At 35.6% G+C, this 17,572-nt stretch overlaps 1 pseudogene across 1 annotated transcript; it reads right to left on the bottom strand.

Moving 5' to 3' along the window:
- Window positions 1-5,082: 5,082 nt before the first annotated feature.
- Window positions 5,083-6,783, bottom strand: LOC149193048 (pathogenesis-related thaumatin-like protein 3.4; annotated as a pseudogene). The gene is made up of 2 exons (XR_016254406.1): window positions 6,635-6,783; window positions 5,083-5,924 (listed from the first exon to the last, which is right to left on the bottom strand). The product of XR_016254406.1 is annotated as a pathogenesis-related thaumatin-like protein 3.4 (transcript).
- Window positions 6,784-17,572: the final 10,789 nt, after the last annotated feature.

The following is a 17,572-nucleotide window of genomic DNA, read 5'->3' on the forward strand; positions in this document are numbered from 1 at the left end:
ATAGATATATATGTTAACATCAAAGAGTTCACAAATTCTTTGTACTGTAAAACATTTTTCCTCTATATGTCGATATGCATATGGCATTAATTACTTTATAGTGTAAGTTTTTGAATCATTAATGCATTACTCTTGTTCACTGTTTCTAGTATCCATATGTTGTTTCAAGCAATTGGTAACAGTGTTCTTACTTCAAATGAAACAATTATAAAAAACTTGTAGAACTATTTTTTTTCAAATTAGACAAATCGAAACATAATGCAAGTATGCAAATAGACTCAAAACAAACAGTAACCACAAACAGTGACCATAGTTATTGATATTTTGTCCATAGATCTACAAACCTTGTTCAAGTAAGATTTGCTCAACTGCAAATATGTCAAATTATACAAGTGAAAACTCGTATGCACATTTGCATGGCCCAGTGGCTTCAGTTATTGAAGCTAGGATATCTACTATGCTATGTAACATAAGTGGCACAAAATTTTCACATACAGAATTTTGACTATCTTGCAAAATATTATATTCATGGTCATCAATGGTTGGATTGAACTGTAGATATTAGTGAAATTTTAGTTTTATATCAACAGTGGGACCTTGTTACAAGTGTTATGAAATCATACAAAAAACAAAAAAACAAAAAAAACAAAGTCAAAAAACAAGAAAAAACTAACTAACTTTGATTGAGCACATACTGACTTGTTCCAAGAGGATTTTTGCCACCTGTGAACAATTGATTTTATATATTGAATTCAAGAATATTAATTGTTTCAATCATAGTTGTGTTTTGACCCCTTTTTACATTCACAATGCTTATAATATAACAGACTCGTGTATTTATTGTTAAAATGTTTATCATTGTATATGGCATATTAAACTTACCATTATTTTGAGCACTATTATACAGGGTTCCTCAACAAGATACATTCCACTATTTCTCATTGCTTTTTTTGTTTCTTGTTATATATTCGTGTCAATATGTCTATGAAAATTGATATGCCTATAAGATGAAGTACAACATGACAGTGACTTCCATGTTGAACTTCAATTGCACACTGAGTATGCCCAAAGTCACAACAAAAGAGTTATTATACACAAAGCTAACAAAAGGAATTGAGCAAATACTTGCACATTTTGTCAAAAAAAATTCTACCAATTACTATGTTATTGTATCCATTTGTGTCAAGTACATAGCTCTGAATACCACTGCAACTATAGAAGGGAGAGTTATCAGTTTGTTGTTCTAACAAAATAGGTCTTTTACGAATATATGTTATTTTCTCATATCGATCAATGTTCCTGAAAATTGTTCTTCTAGAAATTGAATACAAAGATAAACACAAAACAATGTACATTGCTTGTCCACTCAACATTTGTTGTGTATTTAGCAATATGTTTCCAAGTTTGCGAATAGCTTTAACTTTGTTGGCTCGACAAGACATACGATTTTTTGCCAAATTTGTTTAAATGCAATTGTAATGGAGCATTCCATTTTTTTCGTATAAGGCCTGGAATGTGTTACTGCATGATAGAGGTCTACAATAGATTGGGTATTTGTGTTTCCTTCCTATACTATATTCTTGTATTTGATTGTCTTAGGTGTTTTGCTCTAAATACAATTGTAATGAGATATAAATGTACACACAAACAAACAATAAATATAGCTTTTAAGAACCACTTACTGAAATTCTAAAAAGACTTTATTATGTCATATACCAAATAGACTTACGATATCAATAACTCAACTGAGATTCAAGAAAAGAATTGTTAATATGCACATAGTAAAATATTTTCATAGTCTGTTGGAAAGAGGCAAATCTAGCTTTTTATATTTCTTTGTTCTGTGATTATTTGGTATGAAATTTATAATCTAAATACTCATCGAATAATTTTCATTCTTGTTGTGATCTTTACAAGTAGTTTTTTTCCCTTTGTGTGTCACAAAATCAATAAAAACAAAAGCCTTAAATAATGTTTTTTTTCCTGGAAACTTAAGTTGAAGGTCGCATTCAGGAAAATTTTGTAAAAAAAATACAAGCACCCGAGTACTCGACCTTTCGACCACACGACTAGGAACTCGAACTAGCAATAATTTTTTTTCTAAATAATCAGGCGACCTGTCGACCTCGACATTACCAGACTTCTGGTCGACCTACCGACCTCCGCATTGTCGGACAGTCAAACTACCAGACCTAATGAGTTCACCTAACTACGCTACTCTAGGTCATAGTAGAATAAACGAATCATAAAAGAAACAAAAAACAGATGATCGTGTGGCTTCCTGAGTGTATATTCGACTCACAAAAAAAACAAAAAACAAAAATGTCACATTGACAACAATGATATTGTACTTTTCACGCTTTCAGAGTCGGTCACTGAAACTTTAGTCTTCTTTATTTGTTTGTTCTTCAATTTTTCCTATTGTTCATCACAAAATGCATAAAAAACAAGAGCTTGATACTATTTTTTTTTCTTTTTTTTTAATGTAAATCGCAAGTCAAATTTAAAAACATCTTGTAAAAATTAAGTACGCCCTTCTAACTACCCGACCACACAACTACTAACACTGATCAGCGACGATTTTTAAATAAATAATCAACCCTATGTTTGACTTCAGCGTTATCGACTATCAAACCACCGACCTCCCAACTCTAGCAATTCCCGATTGTGAAACTATTGAACTAATAAAACCACCCAGCGATCAAACAACCCAACCTTCTGTCCACCCAACTTAGAACACCGAGTGGCTACGATTTTTATAAATAATTCAAACGAACTCCTAACCTCAGTGATGTCTCACTATGAAACTACCCGATTTCCAGACCGCAGTATTCTCAAATATTAGACTACCGAGCTTTCTAACGTTAACATTTTCTGACCTAAGGAAACTACCTGACTATGGTATAGTCAGCTGAGGATAGAATAATTTCAATAAAACAAAAAACACCCGATTGTCCCACCTCCCGACTATCCAATCGGCCCAATATTATGTCAATCATCGAATCCACAAAAAAATTGACAAAAAAATGTATCATCCCGACTACCCGACCTCCCGACTACCAACTCTAAGTGACTACAAACGAAAACGGTTGAACCTCCCAAGCTTGAAGTAAATGGATTTTGGTACTACATTTCTTATGCTAATATGCAACTATTACTCCATCGTGTCAAGTCTATGTTACCCACCATGTCGCTTGAACCTTGTCGATAATCCATGTATGATGTTCAATCGTACAACAGTGGAATCGTGTTGTTCCAATCACAAGTTTTCCCACCTACAGTGCTAACTGCAACAGGATAACCCTTATCCAATTTTATCTATATATTTAGCATTTTGCCCCTTTGTTTGACATTGAACATCCTTTCTTATTTTTCAATAATGGTTGTGCCATGGCCCTTTGGCTCTGCACCACGCATAATATTTAGTCCACATTTATGTATTGTCCTCAGAGATCAGTTGCACTGCTGCATCAACTACTTCTAGTTAATCCTCTTGATTGCGGGTTTCTCAAGAGAAATTTATTTCACCTATAGATCTAAATGAGGAGCTTGCCACTTTGTCGAAATCATACTAATATGTTCCACAGCGCTACCCCTTTTGAGCTTGAGTGATAGTTACATTAAGGAATTGTTATCCTATGGCATTTATTTGCCTTTGGATAGAGAATTTCTTGCATGGTAGCACAGGCACTCCTGCACTTTTCATCTGACAGAAGCTTAGAGCCACCTTACATTGGGCTTCCACCTCACCTGCCACATACCAACTATTCTAGAATGCTTAGGAACTCTGTCAACAGCGCCTCGACACTGCGCCCTGTGGCGAGAATGGAAGCTGGTGCACAATAAAGTGTAAACCCTGTAAAAGCACTACAACAAAACATAATCGGCTAGAGGACATTTGTTTGATGTTTCACATATTATTTGCTTATCATAACAGGTTTTTGTAAACAAATGTCTTAATGTACACATTGATTGTCTATGTCAAACAAAGTGTCTATGGTATAGATTTATACATTAATACAAACACTCTTTGAACCTACTTGTTCTAACATATCTTGTTTTGCAATTTTAATAAATCGTTGAGATCCTTAACTTTATTTATTGATTTTCTTATGATATTACTAAGCATCTAGGGAAAATGTTAGTCAAATTTAGACACTTTGTAATTATTATTGTTTACTATATTACCCTATTTACTTTTTCTTGGAACCATAGAACACTTGTTCATGCATAAGTCATAACAACAATCAATGTACAAATTAGGAAAATATTGGTTGACAGTTGCATAACATATATATTCAAAACAGCCCATATTTCCCTTGTTATTTATCCATATCTATTACAATGACAATGCAGCATAACCCATTAATCAGAAATTGTAATCATACAACATTTATGCTTTTCATTTATGCTTTTTGTTTATAGTAAAACTGAAACTAGCACTATATTCACATCATCTCTTCCAAGTGCCTCTTTTTCTTTTGAAACAAGTTTTTTATCCCTCAACTTTCCTTGTATATATAAACTTAAACTATAAATTCTTTTTCTTCTTTACTCATAACTAATTAAATTAAAAACTACATACACGATTGTACAAATAAATAATAAAAATCTTATTTAAAAATAAAATAAAATCGAATTTTCTTCCCAACATATTAAAATGAACTATTAATTAAAAAACAATTTCAAATAAACTATTAATAAAAAAACATTTATATTAAATAACTTTTATTATTTTATATTTTTTTTATTAAGAAAATGGATCCATCATCCATGCCATGTGAAAACTATTTAATAATAATAATAATAATAATATCCATTTTAAAGTTAAAGATAGAACTGACTCTCTTCAGTCTCTCGTAGCCTAGAAGTGGATCTTGCTTTCTTCATATACTAAGGATGAATGCACGTCGTGATCATCATATACCCCCAATGAATCTGATGTCTTTCCCTTTGTTGAGATCAGTAAATAGCGAAATAGAAAAACGACGAGGATATAAAGTTCTCTATCTTTCACACCAAATTGATGCATGTAACCCCTTATTTGTGATGATGAACTAGAAAAAGTGAGACACTAAAAGATAAAGTAAAAACCTAATAAAGGCTATCACGCCTCTATCATCTTTTATTTCTTTACTTTCTACAAAAGTAGTATTTATCACACGTTTTGAAGATACGATTTTTCCTATCACGGGATATACGATAATATATCGGCCGCCGTTTGTTTATTCAGAAGGGTTTACAGTAAATTACAGTAGATCACTGTACAGAGTGGAGATGATCTTCAAGAGAAGTGCCAGCGCCGCAGAAGACGACTTTATAGTTAGTGCCTCCGGGACAAGTGAAAGTGCTGGTGGCATCGTCTCTTGCATAGCTGTACGCTTGTGGGCATTGTTCCTTGAAGAAACGCGAATAATCGGTGGGAGGGCAATTATCCAAAAACGACCCTGTGCAGCAATATTGCGGCGTATTGAAAGCGGCGCAGGCGCTCTTGCATCCGTCGGTCACCTTCAGTTTTGCGGGGCACTTGGAATTTATGTCGCTGGTGCACCCGATTGTTTTGCACTGAGAGCTGGAGGGTATCATTTTCATGGGCAGGTTGAATCCGTCGACAAGAGAGATGTCATAAAAGTCGAGGTTCTGGTATTGATTCAGAGCGTATTCCGCCAGAGTGGCGGGGACGTTTCCCCACCCTTGACAGTTTAGCAGACCTCCGCAGTCCCCGGTTTTGCACGTTCCTTTGCCACTTCCATCGAAGGAACACCCCGTGCGCCCCCAAAACCTTCCTAGTGTTGTTCCCGCGGGGACTTCAACTGTCCAGGACTGCCCTCGCTCCAGCTGTTTCCCTCCGCCTTGGGGAGTCCCGGCTGCCCAAACCGTGAAGGGGCACTCGTTCTGGATCTCGAAGGTCGCACATCTCACACCTGCCAGGATAAAAAATACACTATTAAAGTCCATCGTAAGTGATAAAAAATTATGTTTTAATCTATGAAGTTTATAATAGTTGGTTTGTGTAGGTTTAGTCTTTTGTTTTCAATTTCAAAGACTACCGGAACTCTCCAAATCAAACTATCTCAATAGAGATCCCAAATGTCAAAGATGATCGAAACAAATTTTGAGGGAATTGAACTAGTCTAACAGACATTTATGAAGTTTATTTATATTAGTTGGTTTGTGTCGGTTTAGTCTTCTGTCTCAAATTTCAAGGATAATTTGATTAAAATTTGAGAGAATTAAACTATTCCAACAGACATCCCAAATCTTAAAGATGATTAGAACAAATTTTGAGAGAATTAAACTATCCTAACAGACATTTATGAAGTTTAAATTAGTTGGTTTGTGTGGATTTAGTCTTCTATCCCAAATTTCAAGGATGATCCGAACAAATTTGGAGAGAATTAAATTATCTCAACTAACATCTCAAATCTCAAAGATGATTCAAACAAATTTTGAGAGAATTAAACTATCACAACATACATTTAAACTAAATTAAATTTTATACAATTCTAATGATAACATCCCACCAGTAAAAAAATTCTACAACATTACCCCTAAACTCAACCTGACTGGAAAAAACAACCCAAAAAAAATTAATAATAATAAGTATATTTCATTGTATTATTGCAATTATTACCTTGGAGGGCGCAAATGCTTAACGCTGCCAGGAGTGCGAGCGAAACTCCCATCGCTCTCGCCATTACCACCGCTGTGTTTCGAACTTGAGACGGTATATGAGTTCGTTCGTAAAGCGTTCAGAGCAATTGTAGATGTAGTATACTCTGAGACTTGAGAAGTAGAATATATAGAGTCGATCTGGTGCCTCTTTTTCAACTTCGACGCCGCCCTGTTCAGTGAACTAGCCGCCTCTGTTAGCATGTAGCTCCCTCACGCGTGGCGGCCATTGATGACTACAGTTGCGTGTTTCACGGAAGCGAATAAAAAATAAATATGGAAAAGTATGGGAGGCTTATCAACTCTGAACGGATAAAGTGTGGTGGCCGACAATGAAAAAATGGAACGTTTTTCCGCACGCTGATTCTTTGACGAAGACATTCAGTTTTGGAAATAAATGATCATCAATACTCATTAAGGTTGTCTACGACTCATTAATAAATGATAATTAATACCCATTAATGTTGTGATATTCATTAATAAATGATAATTAATACTCATTAATGTTGTGTAATACACATTAGTGTTGTGTTAGGTGGGATTAAGATTCTATCAGATACGTAATATTTTTTAACAAAATGATTATTATTTTGGGAGAATTTTTTGCCAAGGGCTAATGAGCCTGTCATAGTTGCAAGTTTGATAGCTATATAAAACACACCTATGTGTTGATTTTCTGAACACTCCATTTCCACCTAACGCGGTGACTTTCCGAACACTCCGTCCCCACTAAAAATGATATGGCTATCGAGCTAAGCAGACATTTAATACTCTATGACAAATTTGTTAGCTCTTGCGAAATTTTTTACCCTCTTAATTTATTTGTCGACACGTTTCACATTTGATCATTACACTGTATGAAACGTCGTGTGCAATTCAATTCAAATGTCATGGAAAAATTAGGGTAAAAGGCTCAGCGTAGAAAATGGGGTGCTGCGTGAATCCAGGACTGGATCGGGAAGGGCGGTGGGATGTGTTATGTCCCATTCCGAGCGATAAGCACATATTTCATCAGGATCGGATTTTTTATTTAAATATTGGAAAGGTAAATATCAATCGTTATGTAATAAACTAATGATATATTTACTTCTCTTTATTTTATCAATTGAGCTTTAAAATTATAAATTATAAAAAATGTGTATTAAGATTGAAAATAATTAATAATAATAATAATAATTCAAATTTAATTAATTATAATAATTTATAAATTAATATAAATATGAGTGTATTCATAGGGTATTAAATGATTAATAAAATGAATATATTTTAATTGATGATGATGATGGTTAACGTCCACTGAGACCAAATTGGTCTATCGGACCTACAATTTTCTTAATTTTTACTTGTCTGGCTCCTCGTCTTTCTTAATGGAAAATAAATTATAATTTTATATTGTATTATTATTAATTATAAAAAGAATTAATTTTATTTTGTATTATTCTTAATTATAAAAAAAATTAATTTTATTTTGTATTATTATTAATTCTAAAAGAATTAATAAGAGTTAAATATATATTTATTTTAAAAAAACATTAATTTATAGATATAACTCATATTTATATGGTATTTTTTCTATTATTTAATTTAATTAAAAAAACAAAAAGGTATAATTATTTTTGAGATTAATATAGATGTTTTATTTGTAATTATTATTAAAAATATTCTAGAATATTTTTAAAGGTTAAATTTATATTATTCACTTAAGAATTATTTATAATTAATTAAAATTCTAAAAAACTATTTCAAAATAGATATCTCTATGTCAATGGGGTTTTATATAGACAGTGATAGGGCGCTCTATTAAGGCGCTCCTTGATTTGAAGTCATTGGTTCAATTCCTCACCCCAATTGGGATAATATATTGGACATGATGATAATGTAATCCCACCAAACTTACAAAAAACAATAAACATCTCTATACATGTAATTATCTAAAATATTTATTACTTATATTAATTTATAATATAAATAAGTGTTGCATGGCATTTTGTTTGGAGAAATTTGAAAATACATAATGTATAATAATATTTAAAATGACTAAATACATAAATAATGGATGTTCTTTGTCAAAGTATTACTCATATAATAAGAATAACATGAAAGATGAATAAGGCTTTGGTACTCAAAAGATTAATATGTATTTTAAAACTCTATATCTTCATAAAATATGTAATTGGTTTACTGCTATTCATTCAAATAATGAATAACATTTTATTGATAAACAATTATTTAAAATAGAACAAAAAATAATATATAGAAAAATAAATTATTCTACATTAGATTCTATTTAGAAATATTTATAAATTCTATAATATGACATCTATACAAATATATATAATATTGCATATCAAATTTACTCAGTAATTTTAAAATAATTAATTATTTATATTTGAAATTAAAATAACATATCCACATCCCAATGGTTAACTTAATAATATTATATCATTAAAAGTAAATAATGTATGGCACACTTCAAGATTAAATATTACCCTTTGATATTGCTTCTATGCATACAATGATATTGCTTTTATGCCCCTTTTGATATTGCTTTTATGCCCCTTTTGATATTTGCTTCTATGCATACAATGATACATGGAGGTGATACAGATTATGTTGTAATTTTCCTAGAGTGGCTCGATACACGAGTAAAGTTGGAGATAGCCCAAACAATATGTATAAGGGGATCTGTTCTAATAGTTGCATTCCAGATCTATTTTTAATCAATATGACAAGTCCTAGGCCTACGATCAATTGATCTCTTTTAGATTACAAATCAAAATTGATTTTGGCCATTGTTTCAGAAAATTCAATGTTTTTTTGTGAAGTTTTATATGGTTTAATATTTCATTGGTTTCCGGTTATAATCATATATTACTTAGAACACAATATTTAAAGGATGGTTTAAAGATTTTTGTAAGGATAACAAAAATCCTAAAAAATATCAAAAATTCAACAAAAACAATTTTTTAATTCCAAATTTTTAGAATATAGATTAACTAAATAAAAGTTCAGTAAAAATTGTCACTAACACAAATTCAGAAAGTCAGCAAAAATAGTAATTTTATTTGTAGTTGGGAATAAATATTTCAAATCTCTCCACTAATAAGATAATAAAATAATTAAATTTAATCATTCAAAAAATAAATAATTTATTTTTTAATGGAAAATAATAAAATAAATATAAAATTTTATAGTCAATAATGAACTAATTGATAAATGGCTGGCTTATAATCCTAATCCTCGGTAAAGACTAGTAAATAGATATCCACAATTCACTAGTTCTTATTATATATATTTTCCTATATTTTAGAAATATGAAACACGTTATCTGTCATATAGTTTTTATATATAATCCTAATCTTCCTTAAAAACTAATAATTAGATATCCACAACTCACTAGTTTTTATTATATATATTTTCTTATGGTGTAGAAATATGAAACAAGTTATTTGTCATATAATTTTTATATAAATTATTCGAAACATAAGAACGTTATTAAAAAAACAAAAACCCTTTAATTTAATTCAATATGTTATTATAAGTATAGAAGTATATAGTCTTATTATTATTATTTTAATGATGATGATAATGGAGGTATATATTTTAAGTTAAAGTAGTTTTTTGTTTCGAAGTATAATTAAATTTTGTTTTTCAAATCTAAACCAATAGATTAATAATCTAAAATTTAAAGAATATAGATTAATAATTCAAAATTTAAAGAATATAGTAAAAGTGAAAATTTATTTCATTATGAATAATCAATATATAGAAGATGTTCATTTTAGAATAGGGTTTTTAAAATTTAATTTAACTATCAATAATTATTAAGTGGATGGTAGGGATTTAAGTTTTACATAATTCTATAATATTTTTAATACTAGTCATAAATCAAAAGTAAAAGTAGTTATGTTTTTTTTTTTTTCACTTTTTTAATTAAATTGATTAACTAAAAAAAATGTTATAAGAACAAGTGTCATATTAGGATGTGATATTGATATGATATGGTATTGGCTCGTGGTATTGTAACAAAACATTTAAGTTAAGAATCTCTATTTTTAAAATTTTGATTTGGGGTTTTTTGAACTTTCGCTTCGTGCGCGCATACCCCTAGTGCGAACAGAGTATCTGCCTTCATCGCCATGGCCCCGGGAGGGGGCCCCGAGGCCCCTCCTCCTTTGCCTCCACTACCAGAGATCCTTGCTTTCAGGAAGCTGATCGGAGCCAGTAGTAAACGCACAGCAAGGGAAACTTAGCGCAAGTTTGTAAAGAAACTGGGCAACATCCCCACAGTCGCCCTACCTGTTGAAGATTCTTGCAGATCTGCTATGAACTTAGCTGAAAGAGGGCTCATCGGTCAATTTACAGGGTTATGGCCTTCCCCCAAGGCTGTCAAGGCATGGGTACAAAGGAACTGGTGACCATTAGTAAAGGAAGGCATCAGAAGTTTTCTGGTTGGTAAGGGCTTTTTTGTCTTTGTTTTTGAATTGGTAGAAGACAGAAATCTCATTTTTAGGAATGGAACATATTTCATGGGACCTCAGGGTCTGTATTTAAACTCATGGTCACCAAATTTCGATCCGACACAAGATGTGTCGTCAACAGTTCTAGTGTGGGTGCGCCTCCCTCATCTACCACTGCACTGCTGGAACCTGAAGTCACTAGAAACGATTGGTAACACCCTAGGAAAATACATAGACCAAGCAGAGAGAAGGGATCAGTACTCATGTGCAAGAATATGCGTCGAAGTCGACTTGGAAATAGGGTTACCTGAAGCCATAAAGTTAACAATAGCAGACTGGTCTTATATCCAAGAGTTAGACTACGAGCAGCTACCATTCAAATGCAGACATTGCCATGAATACGGGCATTTCGCAAGATACTGCAAAAAAAAAAAGGAGGAGGAAGATCTAGAGAATTCGAAAGGAGAAAAATGGACCCAGGTGCAGAAAGCAGTCCAGGCCAAGGTGAGTAACAGGAATAAAGGGAAAGAGGTACCGACAGAATCTGGAGCTCCCTTAATAGAAATGGTACAAGCGGAAGGAAGAGGAGAACAGCCAAGGACAACAGCCTCAATAAACCCATTCGAAACCCTCAGCACATCAACCGAAATTCCAGAATCAGAGATAGAGGAGATTGAACGCCAAGTTCCTTCACTCGAAGCAGAAAAGAAGAACATAGAAGTAACCCAACTTGACTCCCCAGCAGGAACCTCCTCCTCGCCTAACTATGCAGAAATGACAAGGAAAAAACCTCTAAAAATTATGGGTCATCGGAAGATGAGACATTCGAGATACCCTCTAAAAGAGTTGGGAGGAAATCTCATAAGGAAGCCAGAGAAGAAGAGGCGGAGAGGCAAAAAATGCAAGGCAGCCAATCCACCATTGAAATGTCCATCGAGAGAAACACCAGAGCAAGGCCCCCTAAGGGAGGATCAACTCACTCGACTTCCGTTAAATAATGAGACTAGTCTCTTGGAATTGCAGAGGTTTGGGGAACCCTGCGAAAGTTGAAACAGTTAAAGACCTTCTGAAAATAGAAACTCCTGAGATCCTCATGTTTCAAGAGACTAAGATTGAAGGGGAACCCTTCTTGTGATCAGCAAATTAAAATGGGAAAAAAAATGCAGGAAAGGCCATTAGTGCAAGAGGTTCCTCTGGTGGCCTAGCAACATTGTGGTCGGAGGACAAGTTTCAATTAGAAAGTTCCTTTGAGACCCAACATTGGATATACACCGAACTTCGGCACCTCTCTAGTAAGTTCTCCATCTCTCTCTTCAACCTTTATGTTCCAGTCCTCCTTTTAGAGAAGAAAGAATGCTGGCAGACCTTGTCTGATTTCTTAGACATTTACTCCCCTCAGAATATAATAATGGCTGGAGATCTCAACCTCGTCTTTGATCCAAAAGAAAAGAGAGGTGGCAATAGTGGCAGGGACTAAATGCTTCCATTAGTAGAGGAGCTAATACTTCATTGGGATCTTCTTGACTTCAAACTGAAGAAAGGTCTTTACACCTGGACAAACAATAGAGTTGGGGAAGAACACATATCAGCTCGCCTAGATCGCTTCCTAGTGTAGAGCTCTTTGTTGCTAGGAAAAAAACTGATCTCCTCGAAAATTCTCCCAAAGCTGGCCTCAGACCACAAACCTATCCTCTTACAGCTGGAAGAGGAAGAAAATTTGGGCCCTATCCCTTTTAGATTCAACCCGCTTTGGTCAGGGAAAGAAGGGTTCATGGAAATTGTTCTGGAGACATGGTCCACACCTGTGACAGGATCTCCCAGCTTCGTGTGGGAGCAGAAACTAATAACCAAGAGAGCTTTGAAAAATGGATTAAAGAACCCTCAAATTCTCCTACCAGCAACAGAAAGGAGACAGTTCAGTTTTTATCAGATCTGCAAATGGATTTGGAAAGTAAGGAGATCTCTGCTTCAGATTTAGAAAAAGAACAAGCTGCCCAAATCAAATCAATTTACAGGGCTATGGCCTTCCCCCAACGCTGTCGAGGCATGGGTACAGAGGAACTGGCGATTAGTAAAGGAAGGCATCAGAAGTTTTCTAGTTGGTAAGGGCTTTTTTGTCTTTGTTTTCGAATCGGTAGAAGACAGAAATATCATTTTTAGGAATGGACCATATTTCATGGGACCTCAGGGTCTGTATTTAAACTCATGGGCACCAGATTTCGATCCTATACAAGATGTGCCGTCAAGAGTTCCAGTGTGCGTGCGCCTCCCTCAGCTACCACTGCACTGCTAGAACCCGAAGTCATTATAAACGATTGGTAACACCCTAGGAAAATACATATACCGAGCAGAGAGAAGGGATCAGTACTCATGTGCAAGAATATGCGTCGAAGTCGATTTGGAAATAGGGTTACCTGAAGCCATAAAGTTAACAATAGCAAACTGGTCTTATATCCAAGAGTTAGACTATGAGTAGCTACCATTTAAATGCAGAAATTGCCATGAATACGAGCATTTCGCAAGATACTGCAAAAAAAAAACGGAGGAGGAAGATCTAGAGAAGTCGAAAGGAGAAAAATGGACCCAGGTGCAGAAAGCAATTCAAGCCAAGGTGAGTAACAGGAATAAAGGGAAAGAGGTACCAACAGAATCTGGAGCTCCCTTAATAGAAATGGTACAAGCGGAAGGAAGAGGAGAACAGCCAAGGACAACAGCCTCAATAAACCCATTCGAAACCCTCAGCACATCAACCGAAATTCCAGAATCAGAGATAGAGGAGATTGAATGCCAAGTTCCTTCACTCGAAGCAGAAAAGAAGAACATAGAAGTAACCCAACTTGACTCCCCAGTAGGAACCTCCTCCTCACCTACCTATGCAAAAATGACAAGGAAAAAACCCCTGAAAACTCTGGGTCATCGGAAGATGAGACATTCGAGAGACCCTCGAAAAGAGTTGGGAGGAAATCTCATAAGGAAGCCAGAGAAGAAGAGGCGGAGAGGCAAAAAATGCAAGGCAGCCAATCCACCATTGAAATGTCCATCGGGAGAAACACCAGAGCAAGCCCCCCTAAGGGGGGATCAACTCACTCCACTCCCGTTAAATAATGAGACTAGTCTCTTGGAATTACAGAGGCTTGGGGAACCCTGCAAAAGTTGAAGCAGTTAAAGACCTTCTGAAAATAGAAACTCCCGAGATCCTCATGCTCCAAGAGACTAAGATTGAAGGGGAAACCCTTCTTGAGATCAGCAAATTAAAATGGGAAAAAAATGCAGGAAAGGCCATTAGTGCAAGAGGTTCCTCTGGTGGGCTAGCAACATTGTGGTCGGAGGACAAGTTTCAACTAGAAAGTTCCTTTGAGACCCAACATTGGATATACACCGAACTCCAGCACCTCTCTAGTAAGCTCTCCATCTCTCTCTTCAACCTTTATGTTCCAATCCTCCTTTTAGAGAAGAAAGAATGCTGGCAGACCTTGTCTGATTTCTTAGACATTTACTCCCCTCGGAATATAATAATGGCTGGAGATCTCAACCTCATCTTTGATCCAAAAGAAAAGAGAGGTGGCAATAGTGGCAGGGACCAAATGCTTCCATTAGTAGAGGAGCTAATACTTCATTGGGATCTTCTTGACTTCAAACCGAAGAAAGGTCTTTACACCTGGACAAACAATAGAGTTGGGGAAGAACACATCTCTGCTCACCTAGATCGTTTCCTAGCGTAGAGCTCTTTGTTGCTAGGAAAAAGACTAATCTCCTTGAAAATTCTCCCAAAGTTGGCCTCAGACCACAAACCTATCCTCTTACAGCTGGAAGAGGAAGAAAATTTGGGCCCTATCCCTTTTAGATTCAACCCGCTTTGGTCAGGAAAAGAAGGGTTCATGGAAATTGTTCTGGAGGCATGGTCCACACCTGTGACAGGATCTCCCAGCTTCGTGTGGGAGCAGAAACTAAAAATAACCAAGAGAGCTATGAAAAATGGATTAAAGAACCCTCAAATTCTCCTACCAGCAACATAAAGGAGACAGTTCAGTTTTTATCAGATTTGCAAATGGATTTGGAAAGTAAGGAGATCTATGCTTCAGATTTAGGAAAAGAACAAGCTGCCCAAATCAAATCATTTCATGCTTTCCGCCAAGAAGAAGAGACTTGGAAGCTTAAGTCACGTACCCTGTGGCTTAAAGCTGGAGACCGAAACACCTCTTTCTTCCATAGGAAATATAGAGCTCGGCTATCCCGAAATCATATCTCTGAAATCACTTGCTCAGATGGGACTGTGCTCAAAGGTCAAGAACAGCTAAAAGAGGCAGCAGAAGATCATTTCTAGAATCTTTATAAAGAGGATGGGAATGGCAGCGAAGAAATCATTTCTGAATTTCTCTCTCACATTCCATCTTTGGTAAGAAAGGAGGACAACACTAGTCTTATGAAACCTTTCTCCGAGGAAGAAATTTGTAAAGTAATTTGGTCCATGGAGCTAGACAAGGCACCAGGACCTGACGGCTTCTCAATTCATTTTTATAGAATCTGCTAGGAAATAATAAAAACTGATTTACTGAGGATGATTAAAGCTTTTCATCAAAAAGCTAAAGTGAGAGGTAGTACTAATTCTACCTTTCTTGCATTAATACCAAAAGAAGTGAATCCAGGCACTTTTGACAGGTTTAGGCCAATCTTGCTCTGCAATGCATCATACAAAATCCTGACAAAATTGCTGGCAAACAGAATCAAGCCATTGCTTGGGAAACTCATTTCTCCCACCTAAGGTGGCTTTGTCAAAGGGAGACATATACTGGACAATGTAATACAGGTGCAAGAAGTCATACACTCCAGTTATCTTCGGCAGGAGCAAGGTATGCTCATAAAGCTAGACATGGCAAATGCATTTGACTAGGTAAATCTTTCTTTCCTATACAAAGTCCTCCTTTCCTTTGGTTTCAGCTCTAACTTTGTCAATTTGATTAAAGCTTGTACTGAAAAGCCATGGATAGCTCCTTTAGTTAATGGCAGGCCAGCAAACTATTTTCAAGCCTCGAGGGGAATAAGGCAAGGCTGCCCCCTCTCCCCTTTCTTGTACATCCTGATGGCAGACTCGTTAAGTAGAAAACTAACAGCTGAAAAGAAAGCAGGGACAGCTCCAGGAGTCAGGCTGAAGAAAGGGCTAGAGCCTCTCAACCATGCATTATTTGCATATGATTCTCTTCTTTGGGTGGAGCCTCCATCAAGATAGCCAAAGTTTACAATGGAATTCTTCAAAAATTTTGTAGCATATCAGGAGCTCTTATAAATAAAAGGAAAAGTGCAATATATGGGTGGAATGTGGATCAACAAGCAATTCAAAGAATAGCCCTCTTCTTAGGCTTTTTGGGATTTGCTTCTTAGGATAAAATCAATTATCTTGGGTTCCCAATAACCCTCGGCTCTAAAAAAACATTGTTGTGGAAAGAGGTAATAAGAAAAAATTAAGTCCAAGATTACAGCTTGGGGTGGGCAGTGGCTCACCAATGCTAGCAAACTCATCCTTGTAAAATATGTTTTATCCTCCCTACCAATTTATCAGGCTTCCTTTCTTCTGGCTCCAAAGAAGATCATGGAACAGATCTCCAGACTGATCAGGGATTTTTTGTGGAGAGGAGGAAGAGGAAATCAAAGAAAATTATACTTAGTGAATTGGGATATAGTTAAATGCCCCATCTCTGAAGGAGGCCTGCAAATAAGAAACCCATGCCTTGCCAACCTGGCTCTTAGAGGCAAAATACTTTGGACTCTCTTCTCAAATAGTAAACACCCTGTCAGTCAGGCCATAAAGAAAAAAATATCTAAAGGGCTCATCGCTAAGAAACATTCAGATAGATAACAACATCAAAGGGGCGTCGATATGGAATCTCTGTTGCCATCGGATCGAGTTCTTCCAAAAACAATTATATCGCATCCCTGGTAATGGAAAAAACACGATGTTGTGGCAAGACAGCATAATGGGACAGTCGCCTCTGATAAAAAATGAAGCAATCAAAGAAATCAAGAACTGGCTCATGCAGCAAGGAATCCTCACCCTAGCAGATATTTCAACATGGGATGACTCTGGAAAATGGAGAAATTGGGAAATTCCATGAGTTCCAGAACAACTGCGCAGTCAAAAGACACTCCTGGAAGAAGCGTTAACGGACCTGGCACCGGTACACATGCGTTCGACAAATAAATGGGGATGGGAAAAGATTGGCATCTACAAGGCAAGGCATGGATTTGCCTCTCTTCAAGCACAACAGGCTTCGAGCCACACTGCATCTGTGTGGAAATAGGTCTGGGACCCTCTCGATCTCCCCCAAATAAACTTCTTCACCTAGGTATTAATGCATGGGAAAGTGCTAACTGGCGACAATCTGAGTAAAAGAGGTATTCACAGGCCACATTGATGTTCTCTCTGCTATAAAGCCCAGGAAACC

Source organism: Pinus tabuliformis, chromosome 2_2 (genome assembly GCF_031772625.1).
Source record: "Pinus tabuliformis cultivar Carrire ecotype Pingquan chromosome 2_2, CPIR1, whole genome shotgun sequence".
NCBI classification, from domain to species: Eukaryota; Viridiplantae; Streptophyta; class Pinopsida; order Pinales; family Pinaceae; genus Pinus; species Pinus tabuliformis.